This window comes from Schistocerca gregaria, chromosome X (assembly GCF_023897955.1).
Source record: "Schistocerca gregaria isolate iqSchGreg1 chromosome X, iqSchGreg1.2, whole genome shotgun sequence".
Classification (NCBI taxonomy): Eukaryota; Metazoa; Arthropoda; class Insecta; order Orthoptera; family Acrididae; genus Schistocerca; species Schistocerca gregaria.
The window spans coordinates 186,353,465-186,379,548 of record NC_064931.1 but is presented as its reverse complement, the minus strand read 5'-3'; the positions used below and the strand labels follow the sequence as shown (position 1 = coordinate 186,379,548).

The 26,084-nt window shown below is 42.7% G+C and overlaps 1 non-coding gene across 1 annotated transcript; it reads left to right on the top strand.

The window, feature by feature from the left end:
* The first annotated feature begins 21,241 nt into the window (after nucleotides 1-21,241).
* On the top strand, nucleotides 21,242-21,315 carry Trnai-uau (transfer RNA isoleucine (anticodon UAU)). Its single transcript has one exon. It is a non-coding gene; the product is annotated as a tRNA-Ile (tRNA).
* The last annotated feature ends 4,769 nt before the right edge of the window (nucleotides 21,316-26,084 follow it).

Genomic DNA, 26,084 nt, shown 5'->3' with positions numbered 1-26,084 from the left:
ATCAGGGGTGCATTACACACAGGAAGATGCTAAATGGGTACCACAGTACTTGTGGCGTGCAAATGGGGGTTTCCTGAATGGGGTGACTTCAACAGAAACAAGCGTAACTTCAATTGTGCCCAGGGTAGCGTAATAGGTCCACTGCTTTTTACGATCTGTTTGATGGTGTTGACAGCGGCATTTAGACTGTTTGCCGATGATGCTGTAGTCTACAGGAAAGTTGCGAACGAATCATTGAGGATTTGTAGAAAATAAATGCGTGGTGTAATGGCTGGAAGTTCTCTCTCAGTACTTATAAGTGTAACCTACTGCGTATAACAAGACGAAAATCCCCATTAATGTAAGATTACAAAATAAATGCCCAGTCTTTGGAAGCGGTAGCACCTGTCAAGTATCTTGGTGTGACTATTCGAAATGATCTCAAATGGAATGATCAGATTACACAAGTAACGGGCAACTCTAACTCTAGATTGCGGTTTATTGGTAGAATCCTGAAGCGATGCAGTCCTTCAACAAAGGAAGCTGCTTACAATACGTTAGTTCGCCCAGTCTTAGAGAATTGTTCGTCTGTCTTACCAGTTGGGTCTGATTCAAGAGAATGAGAAGGTCCAAAGAAGAGCAGCAAGATTCGTGACTGGTACATTTAGGCATCGCGAGAGCGTTACAAATCTAATAGAAAGTTTGAAGTGGGACACACTTGCAGATAGACGACGCGCTAAACGGAAGGGGCTCCTCACTAAATTCCGAAATCCGATCTTCGCCGAGGATGTAGAGCGTATACTATTACCAACTCAATTACCAACTTTCAAATCGCACAAATATCACCATTCAAAGATAAGGGAAATGAGAGCTCGTACTGAGGCGTTCACACAATCGTTTTTCTCTTGCGCGAACCGCAAGTTGGTCAGAAGGGGGGGTGGGGGGAATATGACATTAGCGCAAATTGTGTCCTCCGCCACACACCGATTGGTGGCTAGCGGAGTATATATGCAGATGTAGATGTAGCGGCACCTGTCACGAAAATAGACAACGGCCTCGCGAGCGGTGTGCTGATCACATGCCTTTTCGTATCCACATCCGGTGACGCCTAAGGTCTGAGGATGACACGGCGGCCGGTCGATACCATTGGACTTAAAGGCCTGTTCAGTCGATGTTTTTTTATGATTCCGTAGGCAACCGCAAACATTTTGCCACGAAGGCGTTGTCCGTCTTGTCTCAGTGGGAGGAATGTATTAACAGCCATGTTGATTACTTTCGAAATAACAAAAAAATACTTACGTCTTTCATTTGTTCCATTTTCATTTGACTGCCCCTTATACATTTGATATACAACACGTAGAATCGTAAGGATATTAGTCGCTGGAATCGAAGTAAGCTGTTTTAAGAGTTTTATGTGAGCATACGACAACATGTTATGCAAGTTTTCTTGAGCGTTTACACCAAGTAGCATCGAATTGACATTTGAATTGTTGTGGTGGTCTTCAGTCCTGAGACTGGTTTGATGCAGCTATCCATGCTACTCTATCCTGTGCAAGCTTCTTCATCTCCCAGTACCTACTGCAGCCTACATCCTTCTGAATCTGATTAGTGTATTCATTTCTTGGTCTCCCTCTACGATTATTACCCTCCACGCTGCTCTCCAATACTAATTTGGTAATCCCTTGATACCCCAGAACATGTCCTACCAACCGATCCCTTCTTCTGGTCAAGTTGTGCCACAAACTTCTCTTCCCCCCAATCCTATTCAATACTTCCTCATTAGTTATGTGATCTACCCATCTAGTATTCAGCATTCTTCTGTAGCACCACATTTCGAAAGCTTCTGTCCTCTTCTTGTCCAAACTATTTATTGTCCATGTTTCACTTCCATACATGGCTACACTCCATACAAATACTTTCAGAAATGACTTCCTCACACTTAAATCTATACTCGATATTAACAAATTTCTCTTCTTCAGAAACGCTTTCCTTGCCATTGCCAGTCTACATTTTATATCCTCTCTACTTCGACCATCATCAGTTATTTTGCTCCCCAAATAGCAAAACTCCTTTACTACTTTAAGTGTCTCATTTCCTAATCTAATTCCCTCAGCATCACCCGACTTAATTCGACGACATTCCATTATCCTCGTTTTGCTTTTGTTGATGTTCATCTTATATCCTCCTTTCAAGACGCTATCCATTCCGTTCAACTGCTCTTCCAAGTCCTTAGCTGTCTCTGACAGAATTACAATGTCATCGGCGAACCTCAAAGTTTTTATTTCTTCTCCATGGATTTTAATACCTACTCCGAATTTTTCTTTTGTTTCCTTTACTGCTTGCTGAATATACAGATTGAATAATATCGGGAAGAGGCTACAACCCTGTCTCACTCTCTTCCCAACAACTGCTTTCCTTTCATGTCACTCGACTCTTATAACTGCCATCTGGTTTCTGTACAAATTGTAAATAGCCTTTCGCTCCCTGTATTTTACCCATGCCACCTTTAGAATTTGAAAGAGAGTATTCCAGTCAACATTGTCAAAAGCTTTCTCTAAGTCTACAAATGCTATATTCTTCTTGACGTCTGAGGGTATTTCGCCTGTTTCATACATTTTGCTCACCAGATGTAGAGTTTTGTCAGGACTGGCTCTCCCAAGGCCGTCAGTAGTTCCAATGGAATGTTATCTACTCCGGGGGCCTTGTTTCGACTCAGGTCTTTCAGTGCTCTATCAAACTCTTCACGCAGTATCTTATCTCCCATTTCATCTTCATCTACATCCTCCTCTATTTCCATAATACTGACATCAAGTACGTCGCCCTTGTATAGACTCTTTATATACTCCGTCCACCTTTCTGCTTTCCCTTCTTTGCTTAGAACTGGGTTTCCATCTGAGCTCTTGATGTTCATACAAGTGGTTCTCTGTTCTCCAAAGGTCGCTTTAATTTTGCTGTAGGCAGTATCTATCTTACTCCTTGTGAGATAAGCCTCTACATCCTTATATTTGTCGTCTAGCCATCCCTGCTTAGCCATCTTGCACTTTCTGTCGATCTCATTTTTGAGACGTTTGTATTCCTTTTTGCCTGCTTCATTTACCGCATATTTATATTTTCTCCTTTCATCAATTAAATTCAATATTTCTTCTGCTGCCCAAGGATTTCTACTAGCCATCGTCTTTTTACCTACTTGATCCTCTGCTGTGTTCACTACTTCATCTCTCAAAGCTACCCATTCTTCTTCTATTGTAATTCTTTCCCCCAGTCCTGTCAATTGTTCCCTTATGCTCTCCCTGAAATTCTGTACAATCTGTGGTTCTTTCAGTTTATCCAGGTCCCATCTTCTTAAATTCCCACCTTTTTGCAGTTTCTTCAGTTTTAATCTACAGGTCATAACCAATAGATTGTGGTCAGAGTCCACATCTGCCCCTCGAAATGTTTTACAATTTAAAACCTGGTTCCTAAATCTCTGTCTTACCATTATATAATCTATCTGATACCTTTTAGTATGTCCAGGGTTCTTCCATGTATACAACCTTCTTTCATGATTCTTGAACCAAGTGTTAGTTATCATTAAGTTATGCTCTGTGCAAAATTCTACCAGGCGGCTTCCTCTTTCATTTCTTAGCCCCAATCCATATTCACCTACTACGTTTCCTTCTCTCCCTTTTCCTACTACCGAGTTCCAGTCACCTATGACTATTAAATTTTCGTCACCCTTCACTATCTGAATAATTTCTTTTATTTCATCATACATTTCTTCAATTTCTTCGTCATTTGCAGAGCTAGTTGGCGTATTAACTTGTACTACTGTAGTAGGTGTGGACTTCGTATCTATCTTGGCCACAATAATGCGTTCACCATGCTGTTTGTAGTAGCTTACGCGCATTCCTATTTTCCTATTCATTATTAAACCTACTCCTGCATTACCTCTATTTGATTTTGTGTTTATAACCCTGTAGTTCACCTGACAAGAAGTCTTGTTCCTCCTGCCACCGAACTTCACTAATTCCCACTATATCTAACTTTAACCTATCCATTTCCCTTTTTAAATTTGCTAACCTACCTGCCCGGTGAAGTGATCTGACATTCCACGCTCCGATGCGTAGAGCGCCAGTTTTCTTTCTCCTGATAACGCCATCCTCTTGAGTAGTCCCCGCCCGGAGAGGGCGCCATTATCATTTAATCATACAGTAAAGCTGCATGCCCTCGGGAAAAATTGCGGCCGTAGTTTCCCCTTGCTTTCAGCCGTTCGCAGTACCAGCACAGCAAGGCCCTTATGGTTATTGTTACAAGGCCAGATCAATCAATCATCCAGACTGTTGCCCTAGCAACTACTGAAAAGGCTGCTGCCCCTCTTCAGGAAGCACACATTTGTCTGGCTTCTCAACAGATACCCCTTCGTTGTGGTTGCACCTACGGTACGGCTATCTGTATCGCTGAGGCACGCAAGCCTCCCCACCAACGGCAAGGTCCATGGTTCATGGGGGGAGGGACATTTGAATATGAGATACAGGTACATTTCATCTTTGCTCTGCTTTGGTAGATAGGATATTTGATGACCCTCTGAGGGTCGACATGATTCAAATGGCTCTGAGCACTATGGGACTTAACTTCTGAGGTCATCAGTCCCCTAGAACTTAGAACTACTTAAACATAACTAACCTAAGGACATCACACACGTCCATGCCCGAGGCAGGATTCGAACCTGCTACCTTAGCGGTCGCGCAGTTCCAGACTGTAGAACCGCCCGGCCACTCCGGCCGGCGAAGTCGAAACTGCTTATAATAAAAAAAGTATTTTAGCAACTCTTCGCGGGAACTATGATACTTTTCAATAACATTATTTAGTTAATAGATCCTCGAAGAACTTCCATGTAATTTTCTACCTCGAGCCTCTTAAGAAATCCTGAGTATAATCACAGAAGAACGAATTTGCTTTTGAGAAATCATGTATTTTTTTTATTCACATAGGAAATGTTATGGTACTTATCACAATAAATATATCTGCATATTTTCCTACAATATGAATTACGCTCTATGTAAAAATTGTACTGCTCACATGGTATGGGTCAGTGAAGCCAATCTGTTGAAGCATGTCCAATTTGGCACTCTGACGAGGTGAAGTTTTCTGAACATTGTGTCTGAGCTGCGTTGTGGAACATAATGGGAGAAATGTGAATCTTTTTCATAGCCCATAGAGTAAAAATCATCCTATAATTAACACTTGACGCTGAAATATAACTCGAAACATCAATTATGATAACATTCTCCACATAACTCAACAGTTATTAGCCTCACCTGATATTACAGGGCGGTCCTACGATGTCACGAAGCTGAATACGCTACTGCTACAATAAAATGTGATAACATACAGATAACATTTGTCAGTGGTTTTGTCTTTTTGTATTGTCCAATCATATCACAGTAAATTATTGGGGAAACCTGTAAATAGAACATCTTGACACGAAAACTGGAAGAAGAAGCTTACCCACGACGCTCATACTGAAAATTAATTTCATAGACGATTTGAACTAAAAGCTATACAAACTTTGTTGTTTTAACATAATATTTTGTGTCTGAAACCTTACAAAATCTCACTTTTAATGTACTACAAAGCTAAACGTATTTCGAGTTGAATGTGAGTCATATTTTCCTCTAGACATAGCCTCCTTCGACGTGAGAGGATCTGAATAGAGTAGATACAGAAAATACCTCAATACAACCAAAGAATAGAGTAACTATAGATTTCCATTATTAGAAGGAAATCATACAGACAGACGTATCCGTTCCTCTAGATTTGAAACTTAATTGAGACTATGGAGTATGCTGCTCCAAAATTGACGTCTGTGGGATAATGTGAGATAATTTTAAAATCGTGATGAGATCAAAAACTTTATAGATAACTAGCAAAAGGTACGGAGAAAATTTTCAGCTTTTACTGCAAGCAAACAAAAATGAGGTTAGTGATCACTAGAGACCGGATTATATGCATCATAAAAACCTTAAGATATGCATTCAAATATGCATGAAAAATGCTTATAATGCATGAAAAGTGTCGACAATGCAAGATAAAATAATAAAAATGTATTATCCTGCCTACTCATGTAATATAGGGTGTCTAGGAAGGTGTTTCTCTGATCGCTAGACAACAATTTAAGCAAATAATATTAACGGAGTTTATTACAGGAAGTTAAGTTGACAATACTTAACTTTGCGTATTCACAAAGGTGTGTCGCAAGCAGCTGGCGACATGCAAATAATCAATTTCCTTCGGTATGTACAATTTCAATGTTATTAAAGCGAAACAGTTCATAAGTCACTGCTGTAGCGTTGTATGACGGCTCTTCTTCCAACCCGTCCGCAGCTAGGCGGGGCGGCGCTTGTATTCTTTTCGTGTAGATGTCGCTCCTGTCGTGGTGTCGACCTAGTCAGCTTACTACTGGCTGACGTCGTCTCACAGCCCTCTCTGCTCTTCCGTTCTTCATCGTGTCGGCGCTTGTCGATACGCCGGAACAAGAATACTTTCTGGTAGGTTTAGGAAGAGGGCCTTGCTGAGATTATTTTCTAAAAATCTGAAAAATGGAGACGCATAACGTTTTTTAAGGAATTTTTTCTTCTTTGGAATTGTTGTCGGCAACAAGCGTACGCATTGCGAGTGAGTCGCAGCGGAGCAATCGATACGTACAGGACCAAATTCGAGATATATCGCACGCAGAGGGGCACGCTCAAAAACTCCGTAATATTTTATTTAAAAAACAACATACAGTCATGAATTTTTTAACAGCATTAGTTTTTAATTAAGACTATTTGACCAAAGCATCATTTACAATTTATTTTACATTTTTCTACTATTGTAAACATAAACGACCAGGTACTGTTCGAAATGTTCGGTAGTAAGTTTGTGTCTTCGATCACTCAAAACATTTTCATTAGCAGAAAAGGACCGTTCTACATCAACTGAAGTAACTGGGCAGTATTTGAATTTGGGTGCTATGTTGGCACTTATTGTTTCCGGTAATAGTTCACCTGCCCCATTAACACAACTATCAATTTGGCACAAGGGTTCAAAGCCTGGTTTACTGTTTAAAATGTTTTCAAACTTTTCTTTAAGTTTTCTTGGGACTGCCTCCGGCAGTGAGGAGTTCATTAGAATAATATTTATTCATTAACTGAACAGATTCATTCAACGCCAAACCTTGAGTTTCAAGCTTTATACTTGCAGGTATATGGGAAAAACGAGTGCTAATCACAGCAATGACTTTTTAATATGGGAATCATTAAGTTCTGGCAAACAGCCACAGACTCTGCACTACCGAAGTCGTTTACTACACCTCTAACTGCCTCGAAATATACATCTCGTGGTCGTGCGGTAGCAATCGCTTCCCACGCCCGGGTTCCCGGGTTCGATTCCCGGCGGGGTCAGGGATTTTCTCTGCCTCGTGATAGCTGGGTGTTGTGTGATGTCCTAAAGCTAGTTAGGTTTAAGTAGTTCTAAGTTCTAGGGGACTGATGACCGTAGATATTAAGTCCCATAGTGCTCAGAGCCATTTGAACCATTTTATACATTGCAAAACAACACAGCTTCGAACAGCGTGCACCAACGAGTTACCACTGGTTCGGAAGGTAAATGTGTATGAGGCAGTTTTTCGTTTTAGGTCTTGATGCGAGCAGGAGCCTTTAGAAACACTTTCTTTGTGGAGGAAAGAAATTTATTTACATTTACAAACGTGGAACGTACTTCTTCAGCAAGGCGATTTACTCCACGAGCAAAGCACGTCACGTGAATCACATTGAGATAAAAAAATTCGGAGGGCTTTGCCTGCTTTGATCATATAGGGAGCAGCATCTGAAATAAATAAAAACACCCTTTCATCTGCAGGAGATTCAGGAAATATTTTTCTAATGCCCTTATTTTCAAATCTGGCGATCGTGGAATGATCTACTTTTTCAAGTTCTTTGGAGGCCGCTAAATAGGAAGAGGAAGGCTCTTCTTTTAAAGCGCCAGCAATTAAATTTGCAATGTAACGGCCACAAGTGTCTGTAGTATCGCCAACTCCAGCGTTCGCGTGGCAAGTCAGACCATCATATGAAGATCCATGCAAGGCAACGTGACAGCCGTTGTAACCTGAAGTGGTCAACAGCGAGCTTCATGTATTCGGTCAAGCCATTGTTCCGACATCCCAGACGTAAGGTCTGCTGTGCCACATATCACGTGTTATCTTCATATATACAAACACGGGGCGTTCCAAACATTGTCAAAATCATACAGATAGCGCAGTATTTTTTTAAAAAAATGTAATTAGTGTTAAAGGACTTATGGTCGGAAACAAGGAAGCCAATACATGTGGGCAAGTGGGGGCTGCCACACACCCCATAGCTCTCACGAAAAGGGAATAATACACTCCTGGAAATGGAAAAAAGAACACATTGACACCGGTGTGTCAGACCCAACATACTTGCTCCGGACACTGCGAGAAGGCTGTACAATGATCACACGCACAGCACAGCGGACACACCAGGAACCGCAGTGTTGGCCGTCGAATGGCGCTAGCTGCGCAGCATTTGTGCACCACCGCCGTCAGTGTCAGCCAGTTTGCCGTGGCATACGGAGCTCCATCGCAGTCTTTAACACTGGTAGCATGCCGCGACAGCGTGAACGTGAACCGTATGTGCAGTTGACGGACTTTGAGCGAGGGCGTATAGTGGGTATGCGGGAGGCCGGGTGGACGTACCATCGAATTGCTCAACACGTGGGGCGTGAGGTCTCCACAGTGCATCGATGTTGTCGCCAGTGGTCGGCGGAAGGTGCACGTGCCCGTCGACCTGGGACCGGACCGCACCGACGCACGGATGCACGCCAAGACCGTAGGATCGTACGCAGTGCCGTAGGGGACCGCACCGCCACTTCCCAGCAAATTAGGGACACTGTTGCTCCTGGGGTATCGGCGAGGACCATTCGCAACCGTCTCCATGAAGCTGGCCTACGGTCCCGCACACCGTTAGGCCGTTTTCCGCTCACGCCCCAACATCGTGCAGCCCGCCTCCAGTGGTGTCGCGACAGGCGTCAATGGAGGGACGAATGGAGACGTGTCGTCTTCATCGATGAGAGTCGCTTCTGCCTTGGTGCCAATGATGGTCGTATGCGTGTTTGGCGCCGTGCAGGTGAGCGCCACAATCAGGACTGCATACGACCGAGGCACACAGGGCCAACACCTGGCATCATGGTGTGGGGAGCGATCTCCTACACTGGCCATACACCTCTGGTGATCGTCGAGGGGACACTGAATAGTGCACGGTACATCCAAACCGTCATCGAACCCATCGTTCTACCATTCCTAGACCGGCAAGGCAACTTGCTGTTCCAACAGGACAATGCACGTCCGCATGTATCCCGTGCCACCCAACGTGCTCTAGAAGGTGTAAGTCAACTACCCTGGCCAGCAAGATCTCCGGATCTGTCCCCCATTGAACATGTTTCGGACTGGATGAATCGTCGTCTCACGCGGTCTGCACGTCCAGCACGAACGCTGGTCCAACTGAGGCGCCAGGTGGAAATGGCACGGCAAGCCGTTCCACAGGACTACATCCAGCATCTCTACGATCGTCTCGATGGGAGAATAGCAGCCTGCATTGCTGCGAAAGGTGGATATACACTGTACTAGTGCCGACATTGTGCATGCTCTGTTGCCTGTGTCTATGTACCTGTGGTTCTGTCAGTGTGATCATGTGATGTATCTGACCCCAGGAATGTGTCAATAAAGTTTCCCCTTCCTGGGACAATGAATTCACGGTGTTCTTATTTCAATTTCCAGGAGTGTATATAGTCAGGCGTTTTTCTTTCAAGAAAACGGCCGGCTGCGGTGGTCTAGCGGTTCTAGGCGCGCAGTCCGGAACCGCGCGACTGCTACGGTCACAGGTTCGAAGCCTGCCTCGGGCATGGATGTGTGTGATGTCCTTAGGTTAGTTAGGTTTAAGTAGTTCTAAGTTCTAGGGGACTGATGACCTCAGAAGTTAAGTCCCATAGTGCTCAGAGCCATTTGAACCATTTTTTTTTCAAGAAAATAATCGGAGTCGGAACTGTAACATTTTTTGGATACCTACAAGTCACCATTCGTATTAGTAAATATTAAAATTACTCCATTCCCCTTGGCCAGAAATGAATATTCTTTTTATGGACGTAAATAACTCTCACTTTATGGTAAGAAAATAATTTCACTTCATTTAAACTTGATGAGGACCACTAGTATCAATGCATGTATTGCAACTGCGCATGAATCTTCTCCAACACCATTCCTCCAAATTTTGCTGTCTGAACAGTTCTTTGTCTAAAACCTTTGCCAACTCATCATGTCGTGAACGGCCCGGATTCTTGTAAATTTTAATCTGCTGTGATCAGTTTCTTCCATTTACGATGACGTTTTTTGTAAAACTTTTCCCTAAACATTGGATCGGCTTTCCCGCCACTACCTCCTGCCACACCATAGGTGCAATGCGTGTTCCACAGTTCCTGAAATGAGTAGTCCTCGATGAACCGCAAATTATGGTAAACACCTCCACAGAAACCTTAGAGACAGTTGTTTATTGTTTTTTAAGGTAGCGCCACCAGCGTCTATTTGGTGGGCCCGAGGCAGGATTCGAACCTGCGACCGTAACGGTCACGCGGTTCCAGACTGTAGCGCCTAGAACCGCACGGCCAAAATTGTGCTTTGGATACCATCACAGAGAAGTCGGTTGTCACATTCTGAAACAACAACGGAGATCGGACGAGACGCCATCCAGTCATGTACCACACATGTCATATGGGAGATAGTACGGTGGTCGTGCGGGCCAAAGCTATGCTGAACGTCTGGGCTTGAGGTAAGCATTGCGTGCGCAAACACTGTTCAGTTGAAAGAGCGTAGCTCTCTGTCGTCGTAGTACCTGACTACACTGGGTGATATTCTGGTTGGATCTTGAATTTTTCAATGTTTCGTCGACGTCACTGCTACCGTGAGCTTCAGAACCATGCGTCGAGTTGGATCCATGTGTCGTTGCTTGATATTCTCCTTTAGTTATCGCTCCCATAATCGACGCCGCACTTGCAAATAACCGTCACTGAGGCTAAGGCAATATATGCTCTCATTCATCCTGCCAGCTTCATAGTCCGCTATGCTATTGTAAGACAACACAGTCACGAGGAGCGTAGGAAATCTGTGAAGTGACACGCCTATTCGTCTTCCAGATCATGGTCTTTGGCGGTTCTCGCTATCAGTTAGACGCAAAATTAAATCTGTTTCGTGCTGCCGTTACTGAACTGTTCGTCTGTTGCACCGACTGTTTTGCGGATCTGTATGCCACTACCGTCCGGAACCAGAACTGTGGACCATCTCTATCAGCACTGATAAGCCACTGACAACTCATATGCACCGCGTTGGACAGTTCTTCAGAAGTTCCACCAGTATTCAATCCCGAAATACAGCTACCGTAAATTTCAGTTAATTCTGCATATCTACAATATTTAATAACTAATTACGAGGTTTGAAACAACATATCATCATTCCGAAAGCCGAATACAGCTATTAAGGAGTCAGTGTTTTTATTTTCATGACATAGTTCCTGTGCTGTCCATTTCTCGATGCTTTGAATCCATCAATTCTCCATCCATATATGATGTTCCTATGTCATATGGTCAGAGACATTCATTGTCTGATTTCTGCTCGTGTAGTTTGCTCATGAGCAAGTTATTTGAAAAAAATCTACCTCGCAGGGTGTAGCACCTCTTTTCGCTCTGATGATGGCAGTGACTCGTCGTGAAATCAACGATCAACGTCATGAGAAGCTAGCACGGCGGCGGAGGGGGCGGATGGGTGGAGAGGGGGCAGTTCAGTCCCTGAGCGAGCGATCTACAGCTGCCCGACCTCACACAGATTGGTAAAAAGTTGTTTCATCTCACTTGGCTGGGTCCCAGATGATCTCTCTGAGATTAACGAGAAGAACGGCACAAGCATCCTCCCAGCTGTAGAGTGTTTCTCCAAACATTATGATACAAGTCGGGATTAACAGGATGATGGATTCTATTGATGAACGCGCAGGTGGACTCCTTGGTGTTATGTGTGAACAAATGGTTGCACTTGATCGGACATTAAATTCCTGTCTCATTCGTCTGTAACAGACTACAATTTTAATGTCGTGGATCACATTTCATCTCATGTGAACGTCCCTATACATAATTACTAGTACTGCCTTCTTGAACGACACAGTGGTCACAAGTAGGATGGCTTCTATGCTGTCTCGCACTCCATCATCGGCGTGCACCATTATGTACGGTGCATGATGAGTTCAACAAACTCTTCGCCATACGCCGATAGCCAATACCAGCGTTTCTACACCTATGACAATCTCTGCACATGTGGTATACTGTAGACGCAAGTACACCTACGGGTTGTAGGCTTCTGCGACACATAACAAGGAGCTCTTTGTGATATAGCAGCACATAGCCCATTGCTGTACAGTATTGAATTGGCGAGAGGTTTGCTGCAGTGAAACCTATTTATTCTCTGTTACCCTGAAAAAATCGATTGCAACTCATTCCATTGTTGGCAAAGGCAGTTGACTCTACCTGACTGATCAGTAGATGTGACTCTGTTTTACATACCTTATACACATGTACATCGGATATTTTTTTAAAAAAAGAAAAAAAAAAACAAGTAAATATCATGAGAGCTGGCTTCTGGCTCCCTTTTTATTGTAGTTATACTATGAAGGATTGTTACTGTTACAATCTCAGTGATATAAATCATTGTTTACAGATAGCAAACTTACGTATTTTCTCGATTAGATTGGTTTCCGATCACCAATTAGAAAGGAAATCATAACAAATTTTCTAAAGGCTAAGAGGTAGGGCATGCGATCTATTGCACGGAAATACAGGATTCCCAACAGCCCTCCATAGAATGCATAAGGCCATCAGGTTGGCTTTTGATAATACAGGACATGTCTGTACATGTTCTGCGTGACGATCCATGTAGGCTATGGTTCAACTGTGATACTTCTACCTAAAGTGACCTATACATTTACGGTCTGATTTAAATTCAGGGAATGAACTGGTCGTTATAGGCATGGTGTCTGCTACTGGGTTTGCCCCACTTCCCATTGTCCAGTATGGGATCCAGTATGCGTGACCTGATGATCTGGTGTAACCTGCATGGTTGATAGGTCTTCTACGATAAGTGTAGAATCCAGGTTGGTGGACCTGGGGACATTAGTGCAGTCTGTATGGTTGCCAGGTCACTTGTTTTTTGCATAGAATTAAAGAGCCCAGCTAAGCATTCGTAGAAATTCAAAAATCCACATGTGCTATAAGCAACAAACTCAAACCCTGTTACCAGCAGACTTGTGTTTTTTAAACCATTCACATTCAAAGCTTAGTATCCCACACGCTGACTTGCCCTAATTTTAAAAGTATGTAACTCACTTGCAGTGTTTGAACATTTACGATGTGTGTGTAGTATTAGCAGAACAGAGGTGTGTTTATATAATCAAAAGCCACATAGGAGAGGGCCCCAACAGCGTCATCACCAGGTCCTGCACTGTGACACTCACGAAATTCACAGGCTCTGTGCCGGCCGCAGTGGCCGAGCGGTTCTAGGCGCTTCAGTCCGGAACCGCGCGACAGCTACGGTCGCAGGTTCGAATCCTGCCTCGAGCATGAATGTGTGGTCCTTAGGTTAGTTATGTTTTGTCTAGGGGACTGATGACCTCAGACGTTACGTCCCATAGTCCTTAGACCCATCTGAACCATTTTTTAGTTGAAGAGGGTCGTAATGTGTAATAGGCAGACATCTATCCAGACCATTACACAGGAATTCCAAATTGCATCAGGATCCACTGTAGGTGTTATGACAATTAGGCGGGAGGTGAGAAAACTTGGATTTTTGGTCGAGCACACATCACGCCAGTAAATGCCAAACGACGGCTCCCTTGGTGTAAGGAGCGTAACATTGGACGATTGAACAGTGGAAAAGCGTTGTGTAGAGTGACGAATCACGGAACACAATGTGGCGATCCGGTGGCAGGGTGTGGGTATGGCGAATGCCCGGTGAACGTCATCAGCCAGCGTGTGTAGTGCCAACAGTAAAATTCGGAGGCGGTGGCGTTATGGTGTGGTCGTGTTTTTCATGGAGGGGGCTTGCACCCCTTGTTGTTTTGAGTGGCACTATCACAGCGCAGGCCTACATTCATGTTTAAAGCACCTTCTTACTTCCAAATGTTGAAGAGCAATTAGAGAATGGCGATTGCATCTTTCAACACGATCGAGCACCTGTTCATAATGCACGGCCTGATGTGGAGTGGTTACACGACAATAACATCCCTGTAATGGACTGGCCTGCACAGAGTCCTGACCTGAATCCTATAGAACACCTCTGAAATGTTTTGGAGCGCCTACTTCGTGTCAGGCCCCACCGACCGACATCGATACCTCTCCTTAGTTCAGCACTCCGTGAAGAATCTTCTGCCACTCCCCAAGAGACGTTCCAGGACTTGATTGAACATATGCCTGCGAGAGTGGAAGCTGTCATCAAGGCAAAGGGTGGGACAACACCATATTGAATTCCAGAATTACCGTTGGAGAGCGCCACCCAGGTGTCCAGATACTTTTGGTCACATAGTGAACCTATAACTTGACTCATGTTTCAAGTAAGTAAGCATAGCGAAGCGGCTGAAATTCGTTGCTGCTGTGCTGGCGGTACGGGTTCAAATCTCGCCTGTGTATTTTCTTCCGTCTTATAGAATATCATTATACTTTTGATCACATAGTATATACAACTGCTGTGTAGACACCAGACGTTTTCGAAACAATGTAGATGAAGTTACTTAACAGGAAACACTTACATCCATATGTCGCTCTTTTTAGATACGATTATGAAGAGCTGCGGTAAGAATGTTTATCTGTATGAGTGACATTCTCAGTCAAAGAAATTACACCTGTTTTTATGGAAAAATCCCACTCAGTGTATGTAACTACTGCTGTTATTAGTTATACTGCGTTCACATCATGACATAGAATTGTCAGCAGATCGAGCATGATAGCAAGGGGTGTAACAGAGGTTTCATTTAGGTTTCCAGAGGTGTGTGGCATCAAGCGATATGTGCAAAGTCTAATTACACAGTGGTGTTAAACAATGACTGTGTTAGAAAAGCGAGGAGAGGGGCAGTATTGAAGAAGTAAATTTTTAGTGTTGCAGCTGGGAATCATACGATGATTTCGAATGTGTAATGGTACTTCATCTCAGCTACACCGTCTTGATGTATTCCAAATCGCTGTTTGACTTTACCTAATGGCTACAGTGAGCTGCCATCTTGTCATTTGTCACAGTTCATTATAGGACGTAGTTACAAGAAACAAGCTGTTATTCATAATCATTTCACTTTTCAAAGCGATGAAAGCGAGCTCCCTGGCATAAATAGACACATAAAGGATAGCAGCATATAGGGTCAGTACTTAACAGCGTGCTGCTGATACTGTACTATCATCGTGAATAAGCACAAGAAAGAACACTAACTCTCTCTTTTAAAAACCATCAGGCAAGTACCTAGAGACATGTGTGTACAGTGTTGATAGACTCTTCCCATTTCAACCACCGACTTAAAACCCCTATAAATATCAAGCTCAATCACTCGTTTAATGTCTAGTCTGCTTGCAAGTATACCTGATGTGGCAGAGAAATAGTGTACTTCACATCCTTTATTTGTTTCTTCGTTTGGCAGACTTCAATCTCAGTAGGGGGAGCTTGCCATGACAAAACTATTCCATCTGGTCCGCAAGATCTACGAGACAGACGAAATACCATAGAATTTAAGAAGAATGTAATAATTACAATTTCTAAGGAAGCAGGTGCTGATAGTGCCAGTTCAACAGGTCGTGGTTGCAAAATACTAACACGAACTATTTAAGGAAGTATGGAAGAACTGATAGAGAACTGAGGAAGATCAGTTTGGATTCTGGAGAAATGTACGAACACAGAAGGTCATACTACCCCAAAGACTTACCTTGGAAGATAGTTTAAGGAATGGTAAACCAAAGTTTACACCATTTTTAGCAAAGTTTACACAGCTTTAGAAAGCTTTTGACAACGTTGACTGGAATAGGAGTCGGAAGGTTATTTACAGCCTGTACAGAAACCAGATGGCAGTCATAAGAGTTGAGAAGCACGGAAGGGAAGCATTTGTTAAGAAGGGACTGAGACAAGGCTGTGTGGTCTATCCCTGATGTTATTCAGACATCACCAAAAACAGCAGCTGTGAACCATGTTCATCCGGTTTAACCACTGTAACATGATTGAGACCTTGTATCACACACAGCTAACCTGCAAAAAGACATAATCCAGTTCATTATTCTGGATGGTGACTGTCGCACATCATAATATATGTCATTATTTAACGTAAAGGATCAGCAGCACTATAAGACTTTTTAGTAGCGACGCTGTTTCAACGGGTAAGTATCATCGTTGTACAACTGTAAGTAACTGCAAAAAGCTGAGGACAAAATGTACGATGATGCCCATAAGACATCATTTAAGACTGATTATGCCTTTCAGCGTTCAGTCTGGAGCATAGCCCCCTTATAAAATTCCTCCATGATACCCTATTCAGTGCTAACATTGGTGCCTCTTCTGATGTTAAACCTATTACTTCAAAATCATTCTTAACCGAATCCAGGTACCTTCTCCTTGGTCTGCCCCGACTCCTCCTACCCTCTACTGCTGAACCCATGAGTCTCTTGGGTAACCTTGCTTCTCCCATACGTGTAACACAGTGGTCTGATTCTACAGCAAAATTGCAGCAAACTGCCCAATGTTACAACAAAACTGCGACAAACTGTCCATGTTATAGCATTCGCTAAACGACTGCAAGCTGTATAGTTCCACTACAGTTACATTCTGTATCTCTCATATATCGATTTATAGCTCATAAACAGTCCACAACTGTTGGAATCTGTTGTCAGATTTCACTTGTCCTAGGGATTTTCCTAATGTCACTGTGGAAGTAGTCACTCATGCTTGGCACAAACTCCAAGATCGATACTTGTAAAAGGTGGCCAGTTATGGTAAGCGTAAAATACAAAATGGTGCAAATAGAGAATCAAAAATGGAAGACCACCCCTACTTGTGCTGGGATTTTCCAAGGTGTGATGTGAGATCTATTTATAGCTGACCTACTTTTCCTATGCAACATTGCCAGCCCACAATACTCGTTCCATTTTACAGGGCATTATAGTCACCTGCCCCCACAACTTCACATCTCTACCAAATTCCAGGTTTATAGTCATCTGGTGGAGTCAGCAGACGTTCTCTGTACAGTACAGTGAAAGGATGATTATTGGAGATCTGCAGCCGACAGGACCAGGAAAAAAGTGTTTACAAATGTATTAGCCCATCCCAACGTCTATTATTGCTATTATTATTATAATTCATTGTGTGCATATGCATGTGGCTTTTCAGATTTTTCTTTTATTTCTCCCTCACCACAGTGGCTCTATGCTGCGACAGAGCAGAAAACCACTTAGCATGGAGACAAGCTCCCTGATGCAGCGCCTGATACGATGGAGCAGCATGCAGAACTGTTTCCACACAAGTTCCACGCCGCAGCACCTGATACAGGGGGACAGTTACTGAACTGTATGAAATAAAATCGTTATATCTTCTGAACTGTTCAAACGTTCAAACAGCGCGGTTGACCGGGGGGTATGATGGGAATTAGTATAAGCTCTATGGTTTGGTTTCATTTGGATGGTTTTGTTAATGAGCAAAATTGGCCCATTTTGGGGACAGAATCCGCATTTGGGGATCCAGAAGTCTCTTTACCCTCAACGGGTAACTGTGTGATGGAAAATTTCCAGTCATGGAATAATCGGTGTGGTAGTCACTGATGGTACGGTGACTACAACGGTACGTGAAGGTTTTGGAAGATGATTACATTCCCATTATCCAAAGTGACCGTGATTTCGACAAGATGTGGATCATTCAAGACGGAGTTCGACCCCATGGAAGCTGGAGAGTCTTCGATGTCCTGGAGGAGCGCTTTGGGTACCACATTCTAGCTCTGGGTACCCAGAGGCTACTGGCATGGGCCTCGATTGGCAGCCATGTTCTCCTGTTCTGAACGCATGCGACTATTTTTTGTGGGCTATATTAAAGACAAAGTGTATAGCAATAACCTCAAAACCATTGCTGAGCTGAAAACAGCCATTCAGGTCATCGGCAGCTTCGATGTTCCGACACTTCAGCGGATCATGCAGAATGTTACTATCCGTCTGCGCCATATCATCGCCAATGATGGCAGGCATGTCGAACATGTCTTAACCTAAATTCGAATATCTGTAGTGACGTTTACATGTTGAATTTAGTGTGTGCACGCTGTAGTTTGTAACTAATTTACGTTTCTTTTCATATAGTTCAATAATTGTCACCCTGTACATTGAAGCAAGACAGAGAGCTGGCCCCAGACTTCGAGTCTCCACTATCTCCAAAATCTGCACCATTCTTTGAGCCTCTAGAAATTGATAATGCAGCAATAAATGTCGTGTTATTCACTGGAGTGTATAAGTTGGATGCGAGTAACCATAAATGTGTCGTTATAGGTTTGTCATCAGAGCGAGAGTTTAGTGTAGTGGCAATTTTTGGAATTCATGATATAGTGACATAAAAATTTGCTATCAGATTCTGAATGGTATCAATTACGTCAGAATTCAGCACAAATAACTGTTCAACTCTCAAACACTGATAGTGTTCTTGGACTGTCATATAAGAGGAGTGAAAGTACAAAACAATGAGGAGATCACGAGGTTCTCTGTTTGAAAAATCCACATTCAGAAACTTGATGTATGCTAGCAACACCATCCAGCATGCACTGGATGAGCGTATTGATTTGCGCCCTTAAGTGTAATGGTTTTGGCATTGCCTTATAGAGGTTACCCATTAGAAAATTTCAGAATTCTTCGCTACGAATTTCGCCTTGTGTAGTGCTTTAATTCACAGTAATGAAAGCTGTTTGTGTATTCTGAAAAGAAAAGAAGCAATGACTACAATCAAAAGTAGTAAGAAATAATCCCTGATGTATGGAATGTATGCAGAATGGTATATGTAATGACCATCAGAATAAAGTTAGGAACGAGATCTGACGTGATGATAGTGCATAAAATAGTTACATAGCACGGATTGTCATAAATTCGCTGTAATGGAAAGCACTGAGGGCTAGTGTATCTCAATACTGCATGTAGTATATGAATGAATTAGATCTTAAGTGGTATTAGGCACTTTGAAAATGTGTTAGTATTTCGACTGCAGCATCCAACAAGGTGATGGGGCTGTCACATATATGCGAAATGCAGAAAATTTATAACTAACAGAATAACCATTTAAAAAACGTTAATTTACATTCGAACATTTCATCATAGTCCAGTGAGACAGCACAACCGTAAGTCTCCCAATAGCATCAATCACCACAGTATACATAGCCTCAATATTTTCAGTCGTTGTAGTTTTACTAGTATCCATAGAATCAGCATTTATTAATGTTGCGTCATTATTTTTAACAACACAGGCACTCCAGTATCGTATTTATCCGCCAATACTGGACAGCAGTCCTCCCGTGTACACGAATAACATAAAGTGTGTACGAGTACAGGCTGTGACGCAGAAACGACGACACGAGGAACTCTGGGTCTGGTTGTGGGTCGTGCACGGATTGCCAAACTGGTTAAGGCGATCTCTCGCTTAAAGACAGAAGTGCGGGTTAGATTCCCGCTCTGGCACAAATTTTCATTGTTATCATACGCTTATAGAGAAAATGGTTGTTCGTATCCGCAACAGTGATTACATTTCATGTATTAATGTTGTACCTCAACCATGGCTCAGAAGTCATAAATTTAAGTATCGGTGTGACTCCACTTCAGCACTTACTGTAAGTGAGATAAGACAACAATATGGCTGCCAGCAATCAAGGTACACAGAAATTGATCGTACACAAACAATGGCGGGGTTGTCGCTAAAATAAAATTGTGAGAATACAGTTTTCACTGATATGGTGAGAGTCATGGTATATCAAATGGTTCTAAGCACTATGGGACTTAACATCTAAGGTCATCAGTCCCCTAGACTTAGAACTACTTAAACCTAACTAACCTAAGGACATCACACATATCCATGCCCGAGGCAGGATTCGAACCTGCGACCGTAGCAGCAGCAGCTCAGCTACAGCGGCCGGCATGGTACATTGATAGGCACACATACAGATGGCGGTAGTCTCACGTAAAGAAGGTACAAAAGGGAACTGCGTTGGTAGAGTTCTCATTTGCACTCAAGTGATTTATGTAAAAAGGTTTACGGCATGATTATGACCACGCGATGGGAATTAATAGTTGTTAGTTGGAGGAAGATGCACGGGACATTCCGGTTCGGAAATCGTCGGGGAATTCGGTATTCCGAGATCCACAGTGCCAAGAACATGCCGAGAGCATCGATTTTCAGGCAGTATCTCCCACCAAAGACAAAGCAGTGGCCGACGGCCTTCACTTAACGACCGAGAGCAACGGCGTTTGTGTAGAGTTGTCAGTGATAACAGACAAGCAACATTGGATGGAAAAAACGCACAAATCATTGTGGGACGTACGACGAACGTATCCATTAGAACAGTGAGCCGAAATTTGGAGTTAATAGGTTACGGCAGCAAGTGACTGACGCGAGTGCATTTCTTAACAGCATGACATCGCTTCCAGCGCCTCTCCTGGAGTCGTGACCCTACTGATTGGACCATAGGCGACTGGAAAATCGTGGTCTCGTCAGATGAGTCCAGATTTCAGGTGGTAAGAGCTGATGGAAGGGTTCTAGTGTGCAGCAGATCTCACGAAGCCATGGACCCAAGTTGTCAACAAGGCACTGTGCAACCTGATGGTGGTCCCATAATAGTGTACACTGTGTTTGCGTGGAATGGACTAGGTTCTCTGATCCAACTGAACCGATTACTGACTGTAAATGCTTATATTTATATGAATATACCATATTCATATAAGTATATAGTTCTGGCAACACCGGCCATGACCTTCATCTTCTGTGCGCACACATATTCCCCGAACTCTTACGGGACTTGGAAAGAATATCTTCCACGAGTAATGAGTGTGTTGGGGTGGGACACTACGAATGTAGTGTGTGGACATACAAGGTGAGAATGTTGGTCTCGCGGGAGGCGTGCGCGAGATAGTCCCTGCAGTCGCGCTATGCTCTCTGTCCTCGGTGGCTCAGATGGATAGAGCGTCTGCCATATAAGCAGGAGATTCCGGGTTCGAGTCCCGGTCGGGGCACACATTTTCACCTGTCCCCGTTGATATATATCAACGCCCGTTAGCAGCTGAAGGTATTAATAAAATACTAATTTCGTAAATGGTTATGTTCAGCAACGTGGAGACCATTTCCAGCCATTTATGGACTTCATGTTCCCAAACAACGATGTGCCATGTCACCGCGCGACAGCTGTTCGCGAATAGTTTGAACATTCTGGGCAGTTCGAGCAAATGATTTGGCCACCAGATCGCCCGATATGAATTCCACAGAAAATTTATGGTACATGATCGAGAGATCAGTTCGTGCACAAAATTATGCGTCGGCAACGCTATCGCAGTTATGGATGGCTATGGACGTCTCATCGCTTAATTTTTCTGCAGTGGACTTCCAAAGACATGTCGAGTTGATGCACTACAACAGTCAAAAGGAGGTCCAATACGATATCAGGAGGTATCTCATGATTTTTGTCACCTCATTGTATTGTCAAAAGCATACAGAAATAAACTTTTCAATCTCTCAGTCCAAGCATTTGGTTCACAAGCAGACATAACATAATTCACGAAATATGTGCGTACAGACCTCTCAGAAAATTAATCTATACACTTCAATAGAGGTAACAGTTTGATTTTATCATAGCACAAAGCGAAATATCTAGTTTGTAATGCACTATCAGCTTCGAAACACTTTTGAGTTAGCAACCTGCCTGCTCTATTTCAGTGCGTGGAATCACGCAACCGAACCTGGACATAGATTGGTGCATTTAAGCAATCACAAGCTATTCTCACTTGCAAACACAAACTTGTCAGAGAACAAAATTTGGATTGATCTTACCGGATTTCCTGTAGATGGTAATGTCTGCTTAGCAGTACAGATCATCATCATAAAAAGACTACTGCCCTCTCACCACTGCTTAGCTTCAAATGTAACTCTCCAACTCTGAATAGACACCAGACCAGACCTGCATGGAGGTAGTAGCAGAACAGCAATGGCTAACTCTCTTCTAACAAGGATGCTACATGCTATGCAGCCTGTGAATGGCTACTATTGAACGAGAGCAAAACGATTCGCCTAATACTTCATACTAAAACAGTGACAAAGGAAAGAGGTGGCAAAATAAACCTGTATCGATAGTGGAATAGTGAGATCTCATACATGTTAATAAAAAAAATTTTGTGATTCCCAAAAAATGTACTATGAAGAAATGAAAACACTAAAAAAACTTTCAGAATGTATGATGCATTAACATCACTGCCGGACTTTGCTGCAGGATTATGTGCACATTTAAATGTATTTGTATACCCAAATGTATCAAACAACAATTAAAAAAATAGTAGTCAACGTTTGTCTCTCGCTCTAAATTGTGTTTCATTGCACCCAATATACAACATGTTGACAAGAGGAATACTGGTAAAAAATCGGCAGGGAAGTACGTAAAAACTTGTTGCTATACACGAAATATAAATGCCTCACATTGAAATAGGTCTTTTGATGGATCAACTGCCCGGAATTTTATAGCAGCTCTCGGTACTTCGATGTACAGGTACAATTATACTGGAGTGGGAGAACATAGTTTTCTTATTCTTTTCGATCTTATCACTTCCCTTTTAGACTTACATTTTTGATTCCCCATAGGTCTTCCTACATATTGTTTAATATCCATATTTCTCTGTAGCCTACGCTTATTTTTCATAGAATTTCAAACATGTATTCATCACCCTAGCGAAAATTCTAAAAGAATTTTTTATACAAACCAGCTTTCTTAATATATTTGTTAACTTTGGAAAAATATTCATTGAATTCAACACAAATTTCACTAATTTTGAGATTAAATACAACGATGTTGATCTAAAATTCGCTGATTTCGACACAAAATTCAGTGATTTCTATACAAAATACAATGTTCCTCCAAATATATGAAGTAGCTAATGCCATACACTTGATAAGAAAATCACCACTTGAGTTGTAAGGCCTTTATTTTTTATGTCAAGACTGGTTTTGGGCCAACAAATGTCCATCGTGAGGTGTAATTACCCGTGTGCTGCGTCCCTGAATGCTGCGAGACGGGTACAGCTGAGGTTACCACCACAAGCGAGTATAGAGCGCCAGAAACCGGTCGTGACTTAAAAAATAGAAGCTTTACAACTGAAGCGGTGGTTTCACACCCATTATGATGCTCAGTTATGGATGTTTCCCCAACAGTATTGTTTGCTCTACTGTTGGTTGGTAACATTTTGCATGAAATATATACCAACAACTTTAAACACAATTGAGTCACTACTCTTAAGGTAACTTAACTTACCTAACCCATTAACTGTGTAGAGAGTCACTGAAAAAATTGCAAATGTAGCAGAATTTCATTGTAACATCAGTGCAGGAGTTAAGAAAGATTACTCAAATTCTACATTAGACTATGTATCACATTTATATGCCAAACAAACTAAATGTTATGACGTTACAGTTCTTCTAGATGCTCTTACCCGAGGGCACTATGTTTCACATTTATATGCCAAACAAACTGAATGTCATGATGTTACAGTTTTTCTAGGTGCTCTTACCCGAGGGCAAATGTTTTCAGTTTCTCCTTGAGATATGACTTGACTATCTCTTTATCAACATTCTAGTTGTTTTAGTTACCATTTGCACTTTATTAAACATAGATGCATATTTTATTCAACATTTTGGAGGCTGGGTACAAAGAAAGCAATTTAGGGAGTAAGACGACTATTTACTGTCAATTTCGTTAAGCTAGGTGAATAGATTTGGGTATATAAATACACTGAAGCGCCAAAGAAACAGGTACAGGCATGCGTATTCAAATACAGAGATATATAAACAGGCAGATTACGGCGCTGTGGTCGGCAACGCTTATGTAAGACAGCAAGTGTCTGGCGCAGTTGTTAGATCGGTTACTGCTGCTACAATGGCAGGTTATCAAGATTTAGGTGCGTTTGAACGTGCTGTTATAGTCGGCGCACGAGCGATGAGACACAGCAAAAAAAAAAAAAAAAAAAAAAAAAAAAAAAAAAAAAAAAAAAAAAAAAAAAAAGTTCAAATGTATGTAAAATCTTATGGGACTTAACTGCTATTGTCATCAGTCCCTAAGCTTACACACCACTTAAGCGAAATTATCCTAAGGACAAACACACACACCCATGCCCGAGGGAGGACTCGAACCTCCGCCGGGACCAGCCGCACAGTCCATGACTGCAGTGCCTAAGACCGCTCGGCTAATCCCGCTGGGCGAGACACAGCATCTCGGAGGCAGCGATGACGTGGGGATTTTCCCGTACGACCATTTCACGAGTGTACCCTGAATATCAGGAATCGGGCAAAACATTAAATCTCCGACACCGCCGCGGCTAGAAAAAGATCCTGCAAGAATGGGACCAACGACGACTGAAGAGAATCGTTCAGCGTGACAGAAGTGCAAACCATCTGCAAAATGATGCAGATTTCAATGCTGGGCCATCAACAAGTGTCAGCGTACGAACCATTCAACGTAACGTCATCGATATGGGCATAAGGCCCACTCTTGTACCCTCGATAACTGCACAACACAAAGCTTTACGCCTCGTCTGGGCCCGTCAACACCGACATTCGATTGTTGACGACTGGAAACATGTTGCCTTGTCGGACGAGTCTTGTTTCAACTTTTATCGAGCGGATGGACGTGTACGGACATGGAGAAAACCTCGTGAATCCATGGACCCTGCATGTCAGCAGGGGACTCTTCAAGCTGGTGGAGGCTCGGTAATGGTGCAGTTGGAGTTATATGGGATCCCTAATACGTCTAGATACGATTCTGACAGGTGACACGTACTAAAGTATCCTGTCTGATCACTTGCAACCCTTCATGTCTATTGTGCATTCCGACGAGCTTGGGCAATTCCAGCAGGACATTGCGACACCCCACACGTCCAAAATTGCTACAAAGTGGCTCTATAAACACTCTTCTGAGCTTAAACACTTCCACTGGCCACCAAACTCCCCAGACATGAACATTGCAGAGCATTTCTGGGTGCCTTGCAACGTGTTGTTCAGAAGATATCTCCACTCCTCGTACTCTTACGGATTTATGGACAGCGCTGCAGGATTCATGGTGTCAATTCCCTCCATCACTAGTTCAGAAATTCGTCGAGTCTATGGCACGTTGTGTTGTGGCACGTCTTTTTGCTCGCGGGGGCCCTACACAATATTATGCAGGTGTACCAGTTTCTTTGACTCTTCGGTGTGAATTCAAATATGTACGTAATTCTGCAACAACGTTCAGCAGCGCTGCTGATGCATCATACGTACTGCATACATAGGATCAATACACATGAAATTCACAAACTAGGGTAGAAAAAAAACTACACTGAAATCTCAGTCTTATGACAATCCTATAAGAACACGTTTCCTATGCAGTGAATAACATCACATTCATAGGTGCATTACGCAATCCTAGTGGCTTGGTGAGTGGTTCAAATGATGGTAACAGTGAAAACTCGGTCTGAACGATTCTGTGTCATCCTCCATAGTATCAGGTGTTGCATCGAGGAGCTTCTTTGTGTGCTGAAGTGATTTCTGCTCTGACATATCACGTAGCCGTTGTGCTGAGGGAGAAATAAAAGAAAACAGTGAAAACACAAGTACATATACACACAATGAGTAATAATAATAATAATAATAATAATAATAATAAAATAATAATAATAATAATGAAACAATGAGATTGGTTAATACTTGCATTTCACTGTGTGAGCCAGTTGTTTAACTGGCCTGAGTGCTGCAAATCTCCAATCATCAGCAT